Raw genomic sequence first — 22,263 nt, 5'->3', positions numbered from 1 at the left:
TGTGTCCCTCTGTAATCTTCGACAATCTTTTACACTATCCACAACACCACCAACCTTTTGTGTCATCTGCAAACTTGCCAACCCACCCTTCTACCCCTTTATCCAAGTCATTAATAAAAATCACGAAAAGCAGAGGTCCCAGAACCGATCCTTGTGGGACACCGCTAGTCACAGCCCTCCAATCTGAATACACTCCCTCCACCACAACCCTCTGCTTTCTACAGGCAAGCCAATTCTGAATCCACACGGCCAAGCTTCCCTGGATCCCATGCCCTCTGACCTTCTGAAGAAGCCTACCATGTGGAACCTTGTCAAATGCCTTACTAAGATCCATGTAGACCAGATCAGTCTGTCTGGTCACTTCCTCAAAGAACACTATCAGGCTTGTGAGACATGATCTTCCCTTCACAAAGCCATGCTGGCCGTCCCTGATCAGACCGTGATTCTCTAAATGCCCATATATCCTATCTCTAAGAATCCTTTCCAACAGTTTGCCTACCACAGACGTAAGGCTCACTGGTCTATAATTCCCTGGACTATCCCTACTACCTTTTTTGAATAAGGGGACAACATTTGCCACCCTCCAATCCTCCGGTACCATTCCCGTGGAGAAAGAGGACTCAAAGATCCTAGCCAAAGGCTCAGCAATCTCCTCCCTCGCCTCGCGGAGCAGCCTGGGGAATATTCCGTCAGGCCCCGAGGACTTATCTGTCCTAATATTTCCTAACAGCTCCAACACATGCTCTCTCTTGATATCAACATTACGGAAAAGGGCAGACGCAGGAAATATTTACTGGGATGAATGTTATAGTCATAGAGCGTGGAAGCAGGCCCTTCAGCCCACTGAGTCCGCACCAACCATCAACCACCCATTTTAAGTTAATCCCATTTTTTATTCACCCCACATTCTCATCAACTCCCCCCAGATTCTCCACTCACCTACACACTGGGGGCAATTTACAGTGGCCAGTTAACCTACCAGACTGCACATCTTTGCGATGTAGGACGGAACCGGAGCACCCAGAGGAAATACACACAGTCACGGGGAGAACCTGCAAACTTCACACAGCACCAGAAGTCAGGACTGAACCTGGTTCTCTGGAGCTGGCTGCCAGGGGAAGTGCTGGTAGCAGAAAAGATAGTGGTGTTTAAGAAGTTATTAGAGAGATGCATGAACATGCAGGGAATGGAGAGATATGGATCATGTACGGGCAGGAGAGACTTGGTTTAATTCAGCATCATGTTTGGTGCAGACGTTGTGGGCTGAAGGATCTGTTCCTTTGTACTGTTTTATGTTCTATGTCCATTCGATGACTGGGTCTATGCAGGCAAGGTGCACCACCTTGTAACCTACCCACCTGTCTGCCTGTATGGTACTGGGTGTCCCAGCTGTGGAAGAGTCCCATATGGGCCTCATCAAGCATCTCAAAACTCTCAAAATGGAAGCAGGTCATCCTTGATCTCGAAGGGCTACCTAAGATGAAGGCTAGTGGGTTAATGACCAGGTAATCGGTTGTACTTCAGTGATTATACCTGACCATTATCAAAATATTGACTTGGCCACAAGGGAGATAATGGCCTGGAATCTTGGCATTCATCCAAGAGAGGACATAGCATTCCTTCAGTGCTGCACTGGAGAACTAGGCTCAAGTGTCTGAAGCAAAAAGTTATTGGTTCAAGATGCATTCCCTTTGACTGATGGTACTGAAGAGAATATAGGCAGCTAAAGCATGCTGAGATCCATGGAAATGATAAGTCGGTCCAATAAGCAAGTTGCTGATTTCTGGATTTTCTGGATGAATATCAAAAATATGGAGTTCCATCCAGCTTGAACTTTTACTTCCTTTCGGTCATTGTGAATTGTCAAAGACCACAAAACAGCAATTGGACAGAATCATTGAATGGTCGTCCTGAAATAGACCTGAAAAGTCCTGGAGTTGTTTCTGACCATCACCTCAGTGATGGCCCATCATGGGGGGTACAGTTAGGGTGAATGCACACGGTCTTTTTTCTAAGGAAGGAGAGTTTAAAAACTGGAAGGCATAGGTTTAAGGTGAGAGATCTAAAAGGGATCTGAGGGGCAACTTCTTCACACGGGGTTGGTGCGTATGTGGAACAAGCTGCCAGAGGAAGTGGTGAGATAGGCACAATAACGATAATTAAAAGACATTTGGATAAGTACAGGGATAAGGGGGGTTTAGAGGGATATGCGGGCAAATGGGACTCGCTTAGATGGGCACCATGGTTAGCATGGACCAGTTGGGCCGAAGGGCCTGTTTCCGTGCTGTGTTACTCTATTACTGTATGACCATGGGATTTGGCAAATAGTTCATATCAGAGAGGAGAGGGCTAAATGCGATGCAGCCGTTTCAATCATCCTGGCTGTATTCAGGAGTCCAGAAAGAATTATTATCAATGAGATGCAAGGTTTTGGGGTGGGTGCGGTGGAGGAGTTGGTGTGTGGTAGTAAAATATATTAAACCAGCATGTAATTGAAGACACTGAGCTTCTGTCCTTCATAAAGAAATGTATTCATTCATTTATTTTTTTTAATGATGAAATGCAAGGATAAATGAAGCAGTGTTTAAAAGCTGGTTCGTTGTGTGCGGAAGGGGGCTGAGCTCGGAAGGCAGATGTGAGCCTATTCTTGTGAGAGATTTATTGATGTTTGTATTTCTCCCCAGCAGGTGTTGGAAGGGTCTGGATCAGCCTGTTCCCCTGGATCTAGCATGAATTCCAGTTCAATTACAGAGTCTTTCAAACCACAAAACTCAACAAGCAACCAATTCCTTACAGCAACTTGCACGTAAAGAGTTGCAAGTCGTTGCAAGGACACAGTTTTTATGTGTTGAGCTTTGCCAGAGCAAAATACTTTATGGTACTTTGGAGGGGTGTAATCAGATGCAGTTTGATGTTTTACTAATTGGTAAATGTAAGTTCAAGTTTACTGTCATGGGCGTACATACCCAGGGTGTAAGTGCCCATGAAAATTAGCATTTTGCAGCAGCAACACAGTATTTTACAAACATGTGACATAAATTATACTTACACAAAAGTAAACAAAACAAACATAATGCATATCCATTGTATTGAGTTTAAGCAACTAAAACATGGCGTAATTCCTAGAACTGACATTTACAAAGTTGAATGGACCTTCCTTTGATGTGTTTGACCACTGCTTGCTCCATTTCTGTGGTATGTTGGATGGCCCAGTAAAGCTGCCGCCTTAATAGCTCTAGCAACTTGGGTTCAATCCTACAGCAGGGAAAGCAGGCCCCCGGCCCAACTTGTCCACGCCGACTGAGTTGGGGGCAGGCATGGTGGTGTAGCGGTTAGTGTAACGCTTTACAGTGCCAGTGACCCAGGTTCAATTCCAGCCACTGTCTGTAAGGAGTTTGTACATTCTCCCCGTGTCTGCGTGGGTTTCCTCCGGGTGCTCCAGTTTCCTCCCATGTTCCAAAGATGTACAGGTTAGGAAGTTGTGGGCATGCTATATTGGTGCCGGAAGCGCGGCGACACTTGCAGGCTGCCCCCAGCACACTATGCAGAAAGATATATTTCACTGTGTGTTTCGATGTACATGTGACTAATAAAGATATCTTACCTGAGCTAGTCCCACGTTTGGCCCACATACCTCTGAACCCTTCCTATCCATGTACCGCTCGTGGAGGTTTCACATTCTCTCCGAGACCGTGTGGGTTTCCTCTGGGCGCTTTGGTTTCCAACCACATCCCAAAAATATGCAGATTCATAGGTTAATTGACTGCTGTAAATTGCCCCTAATATGTAGGTGATTGGTGGAATCTGAAGAGAGTTGATGATAATACAGGGAGACTAAAATGGGTAGGGCTAAGATTGCTGTAAGGTTCAGTGCAGAATTGGTGGGACAAAGGGCCTGGTTCATGCTGTGTCTCTCTGACGCCATAATAACCATGATCTGAGTTTCAATTCTAAAATCTTACTGAGGGAGGTCATTCAGTCCTTAATGCACGTTCTGGAATAGAAGGAATTATCCAATTGTCCCTCAACATTGCTTTCTGACTGTACATTCCTCACTCCCAAGTACCTGTTCTGCTTCCGTAAGTATGGAATCAGCTTCCATTGTCTTTTTAGTTAAATTGCCCAGATCTGGAGCAAAAGACAAAACTGCTGGAGGAGCTCAGAGGGTCAGGCAGCATCTGTGGAGGCAAGGGGGTAGTTGACGTTTCGGGTCGAGACCCTGCATCAGGACTCAAATTACTCGTAATCTTGCCGCCTTTTTAGATCATGCCTCGTATGATGATTTTGTATGTGGACTGATACAGTCAAAGCTGATAACAACACAAGACCTGAGACTCAAACTTGCGTGTAAAATCGCTGTATTGATTTAAATAGCATCCAGGAATGCTGGAGGATTTCAGCTTGACGGTGCTTTTCATTAATGGTATCTGGCTCAACCTGCTTGAGTTTAACTCATTGTCAAAAAGTCTGCTGCAGTATCAGTTCTTATAACAATGCACTGGTTGTGAATCAACACCTTTACATGAAGACCTATCTATTCGCTGGTGTTAATGCTTCTGGTGTTGGTACCGTACAATCATTGTCTGAATAAACTGTCAAAATGTGAAGTCTTCCTTTTGTCTGGTCATTTTCAAGTTGCCACTTTAATTATTTTTGTTACCTGTCCTAGGCTTGGGACAGCATATTAAAGTGTGAACATTTCATTAGCAACTGAAATTCTTTGCTGTTCTAAACTGAGAAGACTATGGTGAGTGAGAACCATTGCAATAATATCAAACTGGTATGGTTTGGACCCAGGTTGGCAGCTCTGGAGATTACTGTGGCTCTCTGACTGTGAAACAGTTGCACTCATTATTTGTTTTGGACAAAATACTCCAGGCATTGCTGCTTGACACCTCCAGTGACCTGGGTTCAGTCTTGCCCTTGGGTGCTGTCTATGTGGAGTTTGCATGTTCGTACTATGATTGTGTGTGTTTTCTGCAGGTGTCCTGGTTTCCTCCTACATCCCAAAGACATGTGGATTGGTGGGTTAATTGTCCCTTGTGTAGGTGGGGGAATTGACGGGAATGTGGGGGGAATAGGTTAGGGGGAGAATGGGGTTGACCTGTGAGCTAGATTAGACTCAATGGACCAAATGGCCTCCTTCAGTGCTGTAATGAAATATGAAATTACCTACTGATGCTTGCATGGGAAATAATTCTTAAAGTTCTTCAACAGACTGGCGAGAGGGTACATTATGTCAAACTTTACATCTTCTGCAAGAAAATTTCCATTCCTTTCAAGTAAGACAGAAAGTACAGGGATCACGGCATGGTCCAATAACAGTCTAGAATGCCAGAATTTCAGATGTGCCTTGAACCCTTCAAAGGAGTCCAAGTGAGGCAGAATCTTGGACTCCCTCCCTTGACGGCCTAAGTCCAACTTGTACAACTTTCTGAATACGTCCGACAAAAAAAATGAACCATGACAACCAACTGGGATCAAGAAAGAGGGCTGAGAGCTCAGACTTGCCATTCTGTAGAAATGCTGGCACCTCCCTCTGTTCTCACAGTCTTTCGGCACCCTACCACCCACCCCCGCCCCCCCCACCCCAAACCTTGGGAACAGTAACTACTCATGGGCAGCTGCCATCTCTAAGAGAGCACTGAATGACCCAGCCTGCATTAGATGCCTCCTCACCGGGTTCACTATTTTAATCTAACACTTCACCTGGGTTAAACTGCAATGATTTGGATATGGGCTTCCTTGTGCAAAATGCATTAGTCACTGTTTCACCTTTAGTACTAGATTATAACCAGGAATCTTGCTCACAGCCTTCCATATTCTTGGCACTATCTGAATGCATTCCCACTGCAGTTCCTTTACTTTGAATCCACTAGTCTGCAAATGTCCTTTCCTTGTCGACCTCATCACAGGGAAGAAATTCCTCTCGAACATCTCCATCACCCATAAATACCAAAAACTAAGGTGGTCCTGATGCGTCTGTTGGCTCATTCGTCTGAACAGCAATTCCATTGTACCACTGCACTTCCTCCACAAGGGCTTTCCGAATAATCACTGGAAGTGACTTGCAGCTGTATCATTTGTAGGGGAATAGAATCCATTTTCCTGATGTTTCTTCATCTTGAAGCATTTTATAGGCATCTTTTATGCAAGGCCTTTGATAATATTCTCTCCTACAGCACGAGGTTTCTTCTCCTTTGCTGTGTGTAGGCTAACTTGGTGGGATGCTTTTAAGTCTGCCCTGTTTCCTTGGAGTGCCTTAATAATTATTAAGTGTAGAAGAATGTACTAAAAGTTGCAATATCTTGGCTTGGTAAACAAAAATGTGTTATGTTCATAACTCTAGCTTGCAATACAAAGACAAAATTTGGACCTATCTGCTCAAATCAAAGCAACACTCACTAAACGATACATCTGAACTCTCATTTAAACCTTTGCACTGTCAAGGTATTGTTTGCTGAGGTCTGTTTGGTTCTTGAAGATCAGGAGGATTTCCTTCCTACTTTGAATGCTTTGCTGCCAAATGTTGCTTCAGCTTCTTTGTATTTTTTATTTGACAGCACATTACCACAAAGCGCACATTGTGGACACTCTTCTGAAATATGAATCACTTTATAGAATTCGAGGAGCTTTTGCAACACCCTCCATTTTTACTAAACAGTGCCTGAAGCGGACTATTATACTCGACCAAATTTAAACATTTAACGCTCAGTAATTGTCCTTCAGCCATTCATAGGGGTCATGGTCCAAGATGTGATTGGCTGCAGTTATAATCATAGGGAGCACAGTCCGAGATGTGATTGACAGCAGTTTTAATTTCAAATAGCTTGTCAATTTCAGAGTAACTGATTGTTCAGCAATTTCAGTTCAAGGGCTAATCTTTAGATTAACAGTAAGAAGAGAACGCAAAATATAACTGAGAGGGAGGAAAATTGTAGGGCTCAGAGAGAACAGTCAGAGTTTTGCATACAGCAGACACCAGCTGGTATGGTAGGCTCCATTGTGAAAATCAAAAAAAAAAGCTGCGGATACTGTTAAATCTGAAATAAAAACAGAAATAGTTGGTAAACCTCAGCATATCAGCCATAAACCATATGGTGGATGATGAACAAGAGAAACCTACCATATTCACAACACACACTCTCACGAGGAACGAGTGTAATTATGTACAAATCAAGACCAGAGCACTTGGAATTGTGTTTGGAATCAAGAAATTCTATGAACTTTTACTGGTCAGATACTTTACCTTCAGTAACAGGTCAAAAGCTGTTACCAATGATATTAGGTCTCAGATTAATGGTGCCTACATGTTGGCATTGGGGGCGGAAGATGGGCAATCCTACTGCAATACGACAAAGTCAGGAGCTGCAAATGGAGCCCCATTGTAGATGCTCCATTGTATCTTCTACATGAGAACTCTGGTGTTGGAATTGAAAATGTGATCTATATCTGTGATGTTGGAAGTGAAAAGTGAGGCGGACTTTCCAGCAACTCTGCCTGAAATTGCAGTGTTGAAAAAAGGTCTATGAACAGACATTGAAAAGATGGATAGAAGTTGACCAACGTACAGACAAGGAGCTAAAACTTCTTCCACTTTCATCACAATGAAGACGCCATTTAAGCAGGAATGCAACAAGTGCCGGTGATACCTACTGCACTGAGTGAAGAAATTTGACTAGACTTCCTATTGGATGCACAGAGGTAGTCTGTATATAAGCAGTTACAAGAAGCTTTGTTTACTGGCCTCATTTGGACAGTGATGATAGATTATCGGTAAGCAAAAGCAATATTTGCCAAAAGTTGTTGGAACAAGTCACCAAAAAAAAACTTGTCGCTGACAAGTCAGCTAGTCGTGGACCTGGCTGACTTGACTTTTCCAGAGACTATCTGTAGACTTCAGTGGGAAAAAAAAGATGACAACTTCCTGCAACTGGTCAATAGTCGCTCAAAGTAGTTTAAACTTCCAGACCACCACTGAACATTCTGTAGATCTGTAGTGGTCTATACAGATAGATCATTGCCTTAACTGAAGAACTTGTTTTGCAAGATGGTCGACAGTTTTAATCTACTGTGCTCGAGAACATTTTGAAATGGAATGGTACCAGATGTCCTTTTTTTTTCCCTTCATGTTATCAGGTTTTAATGGATAGTTGAGAAGTCACTCAGAATGGTTAAAAAAAGCTCTCAGGAAACAAGAGATGGAGGGAGATTCAACACAATGAATCATTGCGTGGACGAGTATAGAACATCTCTTCAGACAATGACTGGGTAGGTATCTGTAGAACTCTTGAAGAGAAGATTGAGAATGCACTTAAGTTTCATTTCTAGTAGAGGTCTCTGAAGTTCACAGAAGTAGTTGACTCAAAAAACGTTGAACGTCAAAAACTGCCGATGCCGGAAATCGGAACATGCTAGAAACACCCCAGAGATCAGGCAACATCTGTGAAAAGGGAAACAGTTAATGTTCCAGGTCATGACTTCTTCATTTCTGACTCTGTTTTTCATTTGACTCCAAAACATTCTTCTTGCATTATAAAGATGGAACATTGTTTCAAGTCCTTAATGAGTTTGTGTTCTTCATCTCCCTAGTAAGTCAAGGTCATGCAAATGGAAGATAGAAACCGTAATGGAGGTTTGCAGAACTGAAAGGTGTTTGGCTGAAAGTGGTGACAAAATCTGAAGTGTTCTTGTGGATCAAAAGATCTAAAGATGAACCCAATCTAGATGGTTTGATGTGACATTCTGTCCAAGTTGGATCCAGCGCAGTCTTGAGGAAGTGAAGCAGTCTGACAAAGAAGCAGAACTAACTTTTGAGTTCAAATCCAGAGCCAAACAGTCAAAAATGTCGAAATCTGTAAGGAGGTCAGGAAAACTTGAAAACTCAACTCTTTTGCATTGCACTTACTCTGTAACTGCAACATTTTATTCTGCATTCTGTTTTCTTTTTACTACCTCGATGTACTTGTATATGGAATGATCTGTCTGGATGGAATGCAAACAAAATCTTTTCACTGTATTTCAGTACATGTGATGATAATAAACCTATACCAATACTGGTTATGAGACTCTTTTCAAAACTGGTGATTATATAAAAGTGAAATCCAGTTATAATACGTGAAACCTGCATATTGATTAGTTACTTGAACCAAAAGGGATATATACAAAAATACTCGCTACTAAAAATAGAGGGAGGAAGCAGTGTAGCTATATGCATGGACATAATTTATTCTGTGTGTTTCTTTGTGCGGACGTAATCTGATCCTTTTGGGCAGGAGAGTCATCTTGTAAGCCTGGTTTGAAACAATGCAGTCGGTCTGCAGAAAGAGTTTGAAGATTCAGCATATATAGATCGTATATTCTGCCGTACAGATAAACCGCTGCCTCTTTTGAAGTTTGGATATTGTGTATTAATGCATTAGTGATGGTGTTACAGGCATAAAGAAAGAGGTTATTGTGTTTTATAATTCTCAATGAAGTTAGCAGTTTGTGAAAGATTTTATATCTGTGATTATTGCAAATATGTTTCAGTGGAAAATTTCAGGCACATTTCCCTGACTGTGTCCAAATGCCAGCCTAATTACTTAATCTAATGCTGCCAGAGTAAGAGATAAGGGAGGCTCACTGCCTGAGGCCCACATCAGAAACTATCAGCAACTTGCACCATTGGTCTGTCTGCTTTTTAAAATGTACAAAGAGTTAACTAGACTCATCCAAGCAGTGGCAATGGTAGTGCCCCAGCCTGAAGGAAATGCTCTGCTTTGGCTCAGCAGGGCAGTTAGGGTGGCTGGTGATTTAGAAAGATCCTAACCATAGTCTATGGTGAGTTGATCGCTGTCAAGTGTATACACTCCTTATTATTCACAGCAGACTGGGTTAGTGCCCCTCGAGGTGTCCTTGTTGGAAGGAGTGCTTGAAGGAAGATTCAAAGAAGAAAGAACATAGAACACTACTGCACAGTACAGGCCCTTGGCCCACAATGTTGTGCCAACATTTTAGCCTGCTCTAACCCTTCACTCCCACATAGCCCCCCCCCCCCCCCGTTTCTCTATCATTCATGTGTCTATCTAAGAGTCTCTTAAATGTCCCTAATGTATCTGCCCCCACAACCTCTGCTGGCAGTGCGTTCCACGCACCCACCACTCTCTATGTAAAAAAAAAAACAACTTACCCCTGACAACCCCCCCCTCCCGTACCTTCCTCCAATCACCTTAAAATTATGTCCCCTCATGTTAGCCATTGTCGCCCTGGGAAAAAGTCTCTGACTGTCCACTCGATCTATGCCTCTTATCATCTTGTACACCTCTATCAAGTCACCTCCTCATCCTCCTTCTCTCCAAAGAGCAAAGGCCTAGCTCACTCTACCTATCCTCATAAGACATATACTCTCCAATCCAATGAGGATTTGGACAACAATCTCATTCATTCCCTGAACTGGTTTTAGTCTCAAGAAGTTGCTGAAAGGTTGGCAAAGCCTTACAACTGAACCCAATGCCTTCAGAGGGAACCCAACAATCAATACAAAATAATTCTTTGCAAATGGGAGTGAGTCAAGGAGACTGTTTTGCCTAAACTGGTACAGATCGTCCCTGGGTTACGATCGCCTGACTTATGGACATCCCTACATATGAGCGAGCTCCCATATTATTAAATTCAAAAGTCTGAAGTACGTAGTACATCCATTCCTATGAACGGCAGAACCAGTTTCCTTCCTTCTACACTTTTAGTAATTGTTCTTGTGTGCTTTTAATATCTTCCATTACAACACTGTGGAGGTATGGTTACCATATCGAGTGACTTTTTTTAGTGTATTTTCCGATTTATGGACAAAATTATGGACATCTGTAAAAGTGGGACCCGTCCATTACCTAGGGATGGCCTGGTCCTTAAAAAAAAATTTAATTCTCCTCCATGTTACACCTCCTCCAGTATTCACCATTTTCTCTCAGCCAGCACCACCAGTATCTGTTTCACTCACTCATTCTCTCCTGTCCCTCGTCCTATCACAGCCCTTCCCTTTTATTTGCTCTGCAACTTGAAACTTGTTTTATTTCTTACTTTTCCTAATTCTACTGAAATATCATCGACTCAAAATGTTATCTTTGTTTCTCTCTCATGGATGCTGCCTGATCTGATTCAGATTCAGTTCAGTTTATTGTCATATACACCAGGGTGCAAATGAAATTCCTCACTCACAATGAAGCTCATAGACTACACAGTACCCATGGTAATAATAATAAGCGAGTGCAGAATGGTGCAAAGATTGCAGTGCGATCTGAGGTAGTGCAAGAAGGAATGCTGAAGTGGCAATAATGGAATAACTGAGAGGGGTAGAATTAAGAATTTAAGAATCTGGCAGCACCGCTGGGGAGGAGGTGTGAAAGAGGTGATTGGGTCAGAAGTTTAATAGCACTGGGCAAGAAGCTGTTCTTGAGTCTGGTTGTCTGGGCTTTCAAGCTCCTGCATCTTCTCCCAGGAGGTAGAAGAGAGATAAGATATCTTTATTAGTCACATGTACATCGAAACACACAGTGAAAATGCATCTTTGCGTAGTGTTCTGGGGGCAGCCTGCAAGTGTCGCTACGCTTCTGGCGCCAACGTAGCATGCCCACAACTTCCTAACCCATACGTCTTTTGAATGTGGGAGGAAACCGGAGCACCCAGAGGAAACCCATGCAGACATGGGGAGAACGTACAAACTCCTTACAGGTAGTGGTGGGAATTGAACCCCGTCGCTGACGCTGTAATAGCGTTACGCTAACTGCTACACTAAGAGTAGCCAGGGTGGCAGGCATCCTCGACGATACTGTTCACTTTCCTGATGCAACGCACCGTGAAGATGGACCGAATGGAAGGAAGTGATGAGCCTGTGATGGATTGGGGAGTGTTTGTTGCTCTCTGCAGGTTCCATCGGTCCAGAGCAGAGCAGTTGCCAGTACCAGGGCTGAGATGCAACCGTCAGAATATTTTCTAGAGCACGAACTGTGGGAGAATCTTCGTATACAAGCTGAATCTTCTTGGATGCCTAAGGAAAAGTACATGTGCTGGTGTGCCTTCTTGATCACTGCATCAGTGTGAGGGAGCAGGTGAGATTGCTGGTGATATGGATTCCAAGGAACCTGAAGCTGTCTCCAGGATTTTCTGTCTTATTTCCGATTTTCAGAATCTTGGAGCATTTTGGCTTTTGTGTTCGTGATCCAGAATTCTACCAACTTACCCCACACTCAGACTCAACAGGCTGGGGATTGCTTTAAGGTTCAATGGGGGGAAGAATCATTGCTTTGCAGAATAAAGTGATATTTCTTCCTGATGTCTGTGTCTCATTAGTTGGAAGGGGAGATGGGTGCACAGCAGAGAAAGGGTTACCATGCAGCAGGTTTATGTGGCACTACTCCTGGTTTATTGTAGATCATGTGACAACCCCCCCCCCCCCCCCATGGAATACCTTGGGATTTTCTCAGCCACTGAGCATGCTCAGAGTGTGTGCCTCTGTGCGATGCTGTTTCTGCAGCATCCACCTTCCAGCTCTTCCCGCTGGGTGGGAAACGCTGTTTCCCAGAAAGAGACGGAGCATCACTGGTGGGGGTGCAGTGTTGGGGGTTGCAGAGGGATTTCCCCTTTCATCATGGAAGAAGGATGCAGGGGGAAAGCTAAAGCCCCTCTTGAAACCAGCCACCCAACAGTCCACAAGCAGGTGCCCGGTAAGTCTTGGCGCTCACTGGGAGGAGAATTTTAACAAAGGTTTTCCGCTGGATTTGCTTGTTTGGGGGAATGTTTATCCATTGCATTAATTATTCGTGATGGCTTATTTTTTGTCGTAAGTAAATCAATTCTGGACCATGCTTACGGGATGGGTTCCTGCTGTGTTTCCTGCCGTGTATCCATGGCAAACCAATTAGTATTTGTCTCTTTTTGAGCTCTTGGTGTAAAGAAGCAAAAGAAGCTGGTTATTAGACTTTGGAAAATACTAATCGGATTTGAGAGGGCATTGACTGTGGTAATGGAGAGGTTGGAATGTGGAAGAGTGCCAGACATTGGCTGTCGAGGAGAGTGCTGACAGCTGATTGCATTCATGGCTCGGCTGATTACAGCTATGCTTGGTGATGAGGAGTAGAAAGCACAGAGCTGATGATTTGTATGGTGTTCAGGAGATTATGTGTCCCTCTCGGTCTTGCTCGCTTTTATTCTGTCTCTATCTCTCTTTCTTTCTCTGTCTCTATCTCTCTTTCTTTCTCTGTCTCTATCTCTCTTTCTTTCTCTCTTTCTTTCTCTCTCTCTTTCTCTCTCCCTCTCTCTCTCCCTCTCTCTCTCCCTCTCTCTCCCCCCTCTCTCCCCCTCTCTCCCCCTCTCTCCCCCTCTCTCCCCCCTCTCTCCCCCCTCTCTCCCCCTCTCTCACACCTCTCTCCCCCCTCTTTCTACCCCTTCTCTCTCCCCTCTCTCCCCCCTCTCTCCCCCCCTCTCTCCCCCTCCCTCTCTCCCCCCTCTCTCCCCCCTCTCTCCCCCCCTCTCTCCCCCCCCTCTCTCCCCCCCTCTCTCCCCCCCTCTCTCCCCCCTCTCCCCCCTCTCCCCCCCCTCTCTCCCCCCCTCTCCTCCCCCCCTCTCTCCCCCCCTCTCTCCCCCCTCTCTCCCCCCCCTCTCTCCCCCCCTCTCTCCCCCCCCTCTCTCCCCCCCTCTCTCCCCCACTCTCTCCCCCCCCTCTCTCCCCCCCTCTCTCCCCTCCCCCCCTCTCCCCCCCCCTCTCCCCCCCCTCTCTCCCCCCCTCTCCCCCCCCCTCTCCCCCCCCCTCCCCCCCCTCTCCCCCCCTCTCCCTCCCCCCCCTCTCTCTCCCCCCTCTCTCCCCCCCCCCCTCTCTCCCCCCCTCTCTCCCCCCCTCCCCCCCTCCCCCCCCCCCCCCCCTCTCTCCCCCCCCTCTCCCCCCCCTCTCTCTCCCCCCCCTCTCTCCCCCCCCTCTCCCCCCCCTCTCTCCCCCCCCTCTCCTCCCCCCCTCTTCCCCCCCCCTCTCTCCCCCCCCCCTCTCCCCCCCCTCTCTCCCCCCCCCTCTCTCCCCCCCCCTCTCTCCCCCCCCTCTCTCCCCCCCTCTCTCCCCCCCCCTCTCCTACCCCCCCTCTCCCCCCCCCTCTCTCCCCCCCCCTCTCTCCCCCCCCCTCTCTCCCCCCCCCTCTCTCTCCCCCCCCCCCTCTCTCCCCCCCCTCTCTCCCCCCCCCTCTCTCCCCCCCCCCTCTCTCCCCCCCCTCTCTCCCCCCCTCTCTCTCTCCCCCCCTCTCTCTCCCCCCCTCTCTCCCCCCCCTCTCTCCCCCCCCCTCTCTCTCCCCCCACTCTCTCTCCCCCCCCCTCTCTCCCCCCCCTCTCCTCCCCCCCTCTCTCTCCCCCCCCTCCTCTCTCCCCCCCCTCTCTCCCCCCCCCCTCTCTCCCCCCCCCTCTCTCCCCCCCCCTCTCTCCCCCCCCCCCCTCTCTCCCCCCCCCCTCTCTCCCCCCCCCCTCTCTCTCCCCCCCCCCTCTCTCCCCCCCCCCCCTCTCTCCCCCCCCCCTCTCTCCCCCCCCCCTCTCTCCCCCCCCTCTCTCTCCCCCCCCCTCTCTCTCCCCCCCTCTCTCTCCCCCCCCTCTCTCTCCCCCCCCCTCTCTCTCCCCCCCCTCTCTCTCCCCCCCCCTCTCTCTCCCCCCCCCTCTCTCTCCCCCCCCCTCTCCTCTCCCCCCTCTCTCTCCCCCCCCCTCTCTCTCCCCCCCCCTCTCTCTCCCCCCCCTCTCTCTCCCCCCCCTCTCTCTCCCCCCCCCTCTCTCTCCCCCCCCCCCCCCCCTCTCTCTCCCCCCCCCCTCTCTCTCTCTCTCCCCCCCCCCCTCTCTCTCTCTCTCTCCCCCCCCCTCTCTCTCTCTCTTTCTGTCCCCGCTCTCTCTCTCCCTTTCTCTTTCTCTCTCTCTCTCCCTTCCTCCCTCTCTCTCTCTCTCTCTCTCTCCCCCCTCTCTCTCTCTCTCTCTCTCTCCACTCTCTCCTCCCCTCCCCGTCTCTACACCCCTCTACCCCACTCCCCTCTGTCTCTATTTCTCTCAATCTGATTTCCACTCCCAGCCAGCATACCTCCCAACTCCAGAATGCCCAATGTAGCTTTTAATTTTAATTATTTTCCCTTAGTGGCTGTGTGCTGCAGGACTCAAACCTATGAAAGCTTGATACTTTTGTCTGAAACGCCTCTGGTAGTAATCTGATAGAACTATTTATTTTAAGTGGGATAATACATTTCCTATATCAAGCAAGGGAATTTTAAAGGGGGCCCTTCAGTGTTTATGCCCTGGTGACCCTCAGATGCTGGTGCCTCTTGTTGGAAGCCTGGCATTTGTTAATATCTTACCACTTGAGTTGGGTGATGATTGTATGAGGCTGTATGTAACCAGATTACCTGCAGTAAAAAGTAAACCCAGGCTGACTGCAGTCAATTATCTTCCCACCCTGAGACTGCCTAAAGGAGCAAGTGACTCATTAAAGTGTGATAACTATCTTACGTGCTGCTTGTGATTCGTTGTACCCTCAGATACCACGGTTCTGGATTATAAAGGCTGGAGATTGCAAAATGCCAAGGGTATCTTTGAAGATAACCCATCACCTGACACACTCCTGCCACTGGGATGTAGCAGCTCCATTCATGTTCCTGCTTGCTTGCCCAGAAAGGGAACAGTGTCATCCTCTCTGTCACACTGTTGCTCGTGTACTGCTTGTCCTGTGAGAAATCTTTCACTACTGTGGTGGTGGGGAGGGTAAGGAAAGAGTCGATGACATCCAGTGGCAGATAAGTGGCAAAGTACATTCAAGCACACAGGTGCCATGCAACAATCATCCCCAACAAGAGAGTCTAACCACCGACCCCTGACATCCAACAGAATTGCCATCACTGAGCTCCTTACCATCAACATCCTGGGGTCATTGCAGACCAGAAACTCCACTGGACCAGCCACATAAGTCCCATGGCTACAAGAGAAGGCCAGAAGCTGTGTACCTTACAGTGAGTGATTCACCTCCTGACGGCCCCACCTTCTACAAGGCATGAGTCTGGAGCACGATGGAATACTCTCCACTTGTCTGTATGAGTTTGACTATCATTCAAGATGTTCAACAATTCTTACAATGTTTAAGAAGCATCTGGACGGGAATCTTAAAAGTCAAGGCATAGTAGGCTATGGATCAAGTGCTGGTGAATGGGATTAGTATAGATAGGACTCGACAATCAGCAAAGACGAGGAGGGCCAGATGGCCTGTTTCTGTATTATCTGACTGTCCTCCAGGGCAAAGCAGCCTCCTTGACTGGCACCCCCCACCACCCTTAGCGTTCATTCCTCCACCACCTCTGTCTGCAGGGTGCACCGTCTACAACGTGCACTGCAGTTACTTGCCCAGGTTACCCCGACAGCACCTCCCCCAACCCACCAATAGGGAAAGAGCAGCAGCTGCATAGAAGCACCACCACCTGCAGGTTCCCCTCCGAGTTGAATCCCATTCTGACTTGGAAATATATTGCCGCTCCTTCATCATCACTGGGTCTAAACTTTGTAACTCCCTGCCTCATGGCACTGTGGGAACACCCTCACCAGAAGGACTGCAATGGTTCAAGTAGGCAGCTCACCACCTTCTCAGTGGCAATTAGTAATGTGCGATGATTGCTGGCCTTGTCAGTAATGCCCAGATACCAGAAAACGATTGATTACAAAATACTTGTCAGGTCGCATGGAGACACAAGAGACCGCAGATGCTGGAATCTGGAGCGACAAGCAGTCCGCTGGAGCAACTCAGTGGGCTGAGGAGCCCCTGTGAGGGAGAGGAACAACTGTTGATGTTTTGGATCGAAACCCTGGATTGGGACAGTTTCTCTCCACCCTCCCCACAGATGCTGCTCAACCCACTGAGTTCCTCCAGCAGATTGTTCCTTGGATCACATGGTGGCTCATTCCTCCCCATACATTTTAATTCCTTCCCCATGAAGCTTCTGATCAACTCCCACCTTTCCCCTCTTCTTCCTTTGCTCCCCTCACTTTCTCCCACCTATTTCCCCTCCCTCTATCCTCTTTGCCCCTCTAAAAGACAGGTACATGGATAAGAAAGGTTTAGAAGGTGATGGGCCAAATGCAGGCAGTTGGGACTAGTTTGGAATGGGCATCTTGGTCGGCATGGACCAGTTGGGCCGAAGGGCCTGTATTTGTGCTGTGTTACTCTATGACTCCCCTCCGCACGGGTGCTGTCCGGTGTTGTTAGAGAAAAGCAGAAGGCTAAAATAAATTCTGCCTGTTCACTGCCTGTGTAATGCTCACTGCTGATGTACGGCTGTTTAATATTAATGTGATGTTGCTGGAGTACTGCTCTGATGTATCATCTCTTTAATCCTGCGCCTATTTGCTGTGCAGTGCTGTTCCCTTTACTGGAATAGTTAATGGTGCAGAGTACCAGGTGCATGGATACCAGACGTGGTTATGGTCTGTAATTGACACCGTGAGGCGGATCTTCCCTTGTGGCACTGTCTCCCTCTATTACAATACTCTGCAGAGATCTCAGACGCTGACCGATGATTTAAGTGCTTCCATTTCGACACAGCACTGATGGCAGTGTTTGATTATTTTTGATGTTCATTGTTCAGTGTGATGAGGACCACAATGCATTGTGTCCGTGTGTGAGCTGAACTGCCTTCTCTCTGCTGTAAGGAGTTGAATTTTCAGTGCTAATACTGGTGGTCACGGACCTGTTAACTCTTTGATGCCACGGTCATATGAAGCACAACAGACAGGTGACAGAAAGGAATCAAAGTCCTGGAACTTCCTACCGAGCCATAGTCAGCAGCGTCCCTTTGGCGTAGGGACCCCTGGGCAAGCAAAAGGGGGTAGCAGGAACATGAATGGAGTTGTTACATCTTCAGTGGCAGTCAAAGAAGGTGGCTCCTCAACACCTTCCCAAAACCAGCCAGGGTTGGGGAACAAGATCACAAGACAAGGGAGCAGAAGTAGGCCATTCGGCCTATCGAGGTCTGCTCCAAGGAAAAGGGAAAAAGAAATGGGGTGGAAAAAAAACTACTCTAATCCCATTTTCCAGCCTTATCCCCATATCCCTCGATACCCTGACTATTTAGATATCTGTCTATCTCCTCCTTGAACACCCCCACTGATCTGGCCTCCACTGCTGTGCGTGGCAAGGAGTTCCACAATTTCACCACCCTCTGGGTAAAGACATTTCTCCTCATCTCTGTCTTGAAACTGTACCCTCTAATTCTAAGATTGTGCCCTCTGGTCCTGGACTCGCCCACCAAGGGAAACAGCCTAGCCACATCAACTCTATCCTTTCCTGTCAACATTTTAAATGTCACTACGAGGTCCCCTCTCATCCTTCTGTACTCCAGTGAGTACAGTCCAAGAGCCGACAAACGCTCATCATACGTAAGCCCTTTCATTCCCGGAATCATTCTCGTAAATCTCCTCTGAACCCTCTCCAACGTCAGCACATCCTTCCTAAGATGTGGGGCCCAAAACTGCGCACAGTATTCCGAATGAGGCCTCACTAGTGCCCCGTAGAGCAAATGTGGACTTGCTGGTGACTCCCACATCCACAGGATGTTAGGGGTGGAGGGACAGTCGGTGAGATGGGAAGGGAAGCAATGTTCTACACTATCCAGAGACACGAGAGACTGCAGATGCTGGAGTCTGGAGCAGCACACAAGGTGTTGGAGGAACTCAGCGGGTTAGGCAGGAAATGGACAGTCGACGTTTCGGCTCAAGACCCTTCACCTGGACTCGTGAAGGGTTTCAACCCGAAACATTGACTGTCCCTTGTCCCTCCGTAGATCCTGCCTGATCCGTGGAGTTCGTCCAGCGCCTTGTATGTTCCTACACTATCTGACTGGTTGGTGCATCACAGCAAGTGTTCTCCCCAACCACACGGAAGCTGTGTGATCTCCCCGGTTAACTGGAATTGGGGAAGTGTGTGACAGAAGGCTTGAAGGTTATGAATAAAATCTACGAATCCTCTCTCTGACCCTGTTGGGACACCAAATCTGCTACAGGTCTCCCAGGCCCTGATCTTAATCTTCTCTAGCACCTACCCCTCATACAGAGGGTGGTAGTTGTCCTGGCCAGAAACAGGTCTGGCTCTCCTTGAAGGAATTCTGTGAATTGGCTTCAACACATGAGTTGAAGCCTTTTCCAGAGGTCTTTGGACAAGATCCAAGCCTTGAACTCTAATTCAGGTCTGGTGTTGTGTGTCCAGTGCTTATTTTCCATTCATTTTTCAAGACGTGGGCTTTGCTGGCAAGGCCTGCATCTACTGCCTGTCCCTGATTGACCTTGGGAAGGTGATTGTCAGCAGCCGCTTTGAACCATCGCAGTCCTTCTGGTGAGGTGCTGTTGGTCAGGCAGTCCAGACTTGGATCCAGCTACGACGTGGTATCTATGCACTGCTGTTGGAAAATACATGGAGACAAGGAAATATCAGAGTGGGCCTTTTGGATCTAACATTTCTATAGCACCTGTCCCAACCTCGGTACCTCCAAAAGTGCTTCACAGCCAATGGGGTACTTCTGGAAGCAATGTGACTGTTGTAATGCAGGGAACACAGCAGCAATATGCACAGCAAGATCCCACAGAAAAGAATGCAACAATGATTGGGGTGGGGGCCGTCGCTCGGTAGGTAGTACTGCTGCCTCATTGCTCCAGCGACCCGTGTTCAATCCTAACATCCAGTGCTTGTCCTTGTGAAGTTTGCACATTCGCTCAGTGACTGCATGGGTTTCCTCTGGGTGCTCCAGTTTCCTCCCACATCCCACAGATGTGCTGGATGGTAGGTCAATTGGTTACTGTAGATTGCCCAAACATGGTAGCAAAACTCAGGTGGAGTCGGGCTTGTGAGAGAGAATAAATTAGGGAAGCAAATGGGGGGGGGGGGGATGAGTTTGATGGGATTTGATCTGAAGAGCCAGCATAGACTCGATGGGGTGTAAGGTCTATGTCGCAAGAAGATATGAGAATAATAACTGTCCTGCTCGTTGGCAATCCACCCGAGGGAGCAGACTTCTCAAAGTCAAATGGTGTCCATTTGGCCCCAGTCTCTGAATTTGCCAACAACAGCAGCTTGTTCTAACACCCTGTACCCTGGTTACACCACCTCTGTACATGAGGGGCAATAACAGTTCTTTACACTTTGATAGTGAGTCACTCCAACTGTGTTGTGTGCAAGATAAACTTTGTTAGTGACATTTCTTTCCACTTTTGTTTTAATTGTACTCCGATAATTCAGTGAAATCTTCTTTTGACCAAGTCTGTTCACTTGCATCAGATGGTGCTTCTGATCCGCAAAGCAGCAAGACAGCTAAACAGCCCCTTGCTATAACTGTTGGAGTTTTTTCCTTCACCATGTTAGCCAGTACCTTGCTCTTCCAACAGTGCGAAGATCTGTCTGGCCCAAGGCTTGCTAATGGTGTGTCCCTTCTTCAGCTTGTCTGAGATAGAAGGGGCTTTCTTCTGAGTGAGTGTGAAAGAAACAAAGCTACCTTACAATTGCTAACATGGCCTAGACTGCCATGCCAAGCTTGGGCATTGCCAGACTGTAGTGATACATTGTAAACCAAGCAGACCAAGCCTCCACAGCCCTTTCAGAAGAAAATTCCAAGGTACACCACACATCGGAAGAAGAAATTCTTTGTCCTGAATGGCCAACCTCTTATTTTGAGACTGTGACTCTGGTTCTAAACACCTCATCCAGGGGAAACATCACCCCTGCATCAATCTTCTCAAGTGCCAGAAGAAGTTTGTGTCACTCAATGAGTTCACTTCTCATTCCTCTAAACTCAAGAGAATACTGGGACATCTCTTAATCTCCCAGGGAAAGGGAATCAAAAACTAGAGGGCGTAGTTTTAAGGTGAGAGGGGAAAGATTCAAAAGGGACCTAAGGGGCAACTTCACGCAGAGGGTGGTGAGTATATGGAACGAGCTGCCAGAGGAAGTGGTTGAGGCAGATACAATAACAACATTTAAAAGACACTTGAACAGGTACATGGATAGGAAAGGGTTAGAGGGGTATGAGCTAAACACGGACAATGGGACTGGCTGAGATGGGCAACTTGGTCGGCATGGGCAAGTTGGGCTGAAGGGCCTGTTTCCATGCTGGACTATGACTCTCTGCCCCTCCTTGTACAACATAATCACGCATCACTCTGGTGAACCTTCACTGCACTTCCTCTATCGCAAAAGTTGCCTTCCTCTGGTAGGAAGACCAAACCTACACACACACTTCCAGATGTAGTCTCATCAGTGAAATTTTACAGGGCCCTGGAGACTTACTGCAATGTAGTTATAGTGATCTTCACCCTTTTCTGGGTTGAGATTATTCTTCAGTGTGAGGGAGTCAGTACTAAATGCAACTGACTCCCACTCAGCTGTCTTTGACAGCCTTATAACCATCCCTCTTGCCTGCTAACCTCATTGTGCCTCCTGCTAAGGAACCACATGCGGCAGGAAATGATGGACCATATAAAGAGCCATACTCTCCCTTTTAAAATGCAGTTAGGGCCAGTTCATCTCCAACCCATTACCTCCTGTCCTGGTGGTTAACTGTGAGGTAAAGCTAAACTAGATTCAGTCAGCTTGGGGTTATTAAGCCACAGTTGCATGTTCTAGATCTCTTGTGGTAATTGGTTTATTATTGTCAGATGTACCGAGATTCAGTGAAACTTTGTTTTGCATGCCATCCATACAGATCATTTCAAAACATAAGTACATTGAGGTAATACAAAGGAAAGCCAATGATAGAATGCAGGAGACAGTGTTACAGTTACAGAAAGTGCAGTGCAGGTATACAGTAAGGTGCAAGGCCATGATGAGGTAGATTATCAGATCAAGTGTTCCGCTTTATTGTACAAGACGTCCGTTCAAGAATCATAAAAGAGGGATAGAAGCTGTTCCAATCTAACCAGATTTGAAGTTGAGACATAATCAGTGCGATGTGGTTGGTATGTGTGAAAGAATAATCAGCGCCAGTGTTTTCAGAATGTAGCAAGTCCTTGCGTGAACAGGACATTCTCAGCTATAGTTAACGTGTTAGTCAGCTGGGTCGTGAGTAATGGGTTGTGGTGGTATCTCAGAACCTTTGGAGGTCATGGAGAGATGTGTGATTTAAGAGCAAGTACATGGTTAAGTGTGTGAGTAGCCTGCGGTGTGTGAATCACTGCGACAATGTGGAAGGAGCTATTAAGCCCACCATGTTGATGCTGACTCCATGCGAGGCCAATCCAACTAGTTTCACT

At 47.2% G+C, this 22,263-nt stretch overlaps 1 protein-coding gene across 11 annotated transcripts in view; it reads left to right on the top strand.

Annotated features, from left to right (window-relative positions):
- plekha6 (pleckstrin homology domain containing, family A member 6) overlaps positions 1–22,263 on the top strand; it is a 291,418-nt gene that overhangs the window by 22,506 nt on the left and 246,649 nt on the right. Inside the window, exon 1 of one of the 11 annotated variants that reach the window (XM_052034364.1) lies at positions 12,514–12,701. The exons of the other annotated variants lie outside the window; for them this stretch is intronic. The gene's annotated coding sequence lies outside the window, so the exon portion shown is untranslated. Of the gene's footprint in view, positions 1–12,513; positions 12,702–22,263 lie in introns of those variants that run through there. 11 annotated transcript variants of the gene reach the window in all.

Source organism: Pristis pectinata, chromosome 20 (assembly GCF_009764475.1).
Source record: "Pristis pectinata isolate sPriPec2 chromosome 20, sPriPec2.1.pri, whole genome shotgun sequence".
Lineage (NCBI taxonomy): Eukaryota > Metazoa > Chordata > Chondrichthyes > Rhinopristiformes > Pristidae > Pristis > Pristis pectinata.
The sequence above is the reverse complement of the archived record's forward strand: the minus strand, read 5'-3'. Positions and strand labels throughout refer to the sequence as shown.